Genomic DNA, 1072 nt, shown 5'->3' with positions numbered 1-1072 from the left:
ACCAAATGTATTTCTTGTATTATGTTATTATTTTGTTATCTTGTGAAGTATGAAAATAAATTCAATTCAATTCAATTCAATTCAATTTTGTTCACAGTTTGCAGAGGAAGGAAAACGTTGCATTGTTTTCCACCATGAAATACCTGGTAAAATTACATTTATGGGGGCAGCAACACGGTCCTATACCAAAACACATTCATCACCACAGCCTAGGATACAGAGAGTGAATTGATTTTATTTTTGTTTCATTCATTTTTTATTTCACCAATAGTTTCACATATTTACAGGTTATAGTGGAACAAGTCACAGAAAAGTTACGTGTATGATAAATATGGCATAAGTGTCATAAATTGTATTTAAAAAATAACTTAGTAAATAATTTTTCTAAGGCTTAGTGCGACAAGGCAAAACTAGCACGTGCTAGTTTAGCCTTGTCGCACTGGGTCTATACAACTACAGATTTTCTTAATATGAAATATGAAAAAAAAAACTTTCAATCGTGGCCAAGAAGGAGAAATTTTCCGTTCAATATTAAAATTAAAAAACTTTTGGATTTATTAGGTACATGTATTTCTATTTGAACTATATTGATGTTTTATTGTAATATTTCACAATGTTTTAAATCGAAGAATCATCACGTTTATTGCACAATATTTGAATATTTGAGGGTCGTGGGTTCGAATCCCAGCCATAGCGTAATTTCCTTCAGCAAGAAATTTATCCACACTGTGCTGCACTCGACCCAGGTGAGGTGAATGGGTACCCGGCAGGAATAATTCCTTGAATGCATGAGCGCTGAGAGACAGCTCGAGCTAAAGCCGGGGTAATAATAATAATAACAATGCGCCTCGGAATAGAATATTTCTAGATAGATGGCGCTACATAAATGCCTATTATTATTATTATTATTATATTCAATTATTATGGATTATAAAGATGTATGTATTAAATTTTTTGTGTATATATTTGTTCGTATTCTTGTAAATCAATAAAATGATAAATGCATTCATCACGTTTAAATGACATGACTGATTTATTTATTTTTGTCTTAACTATAAATAATATGATCAGT

This window comes from Lytechinus variegatus, chromosome 1, assembly GCF_018143015.1.
Source record: "Lytechinus variegatus isolate NC3 chromosome 1, Lvar_3.0, whole genome shotgun sequence".
Classification (NCBI taxonomy): domain Eukaryota; kingdom Metazoa; phylum Echinodermata; class Echinoidea; order Temnopleuroida; family Toxopneustidae; genus Lytechinus; species Lytechinus variegatus.
This window is presented reverse-complemented; position numbering follows the sequence as displayed.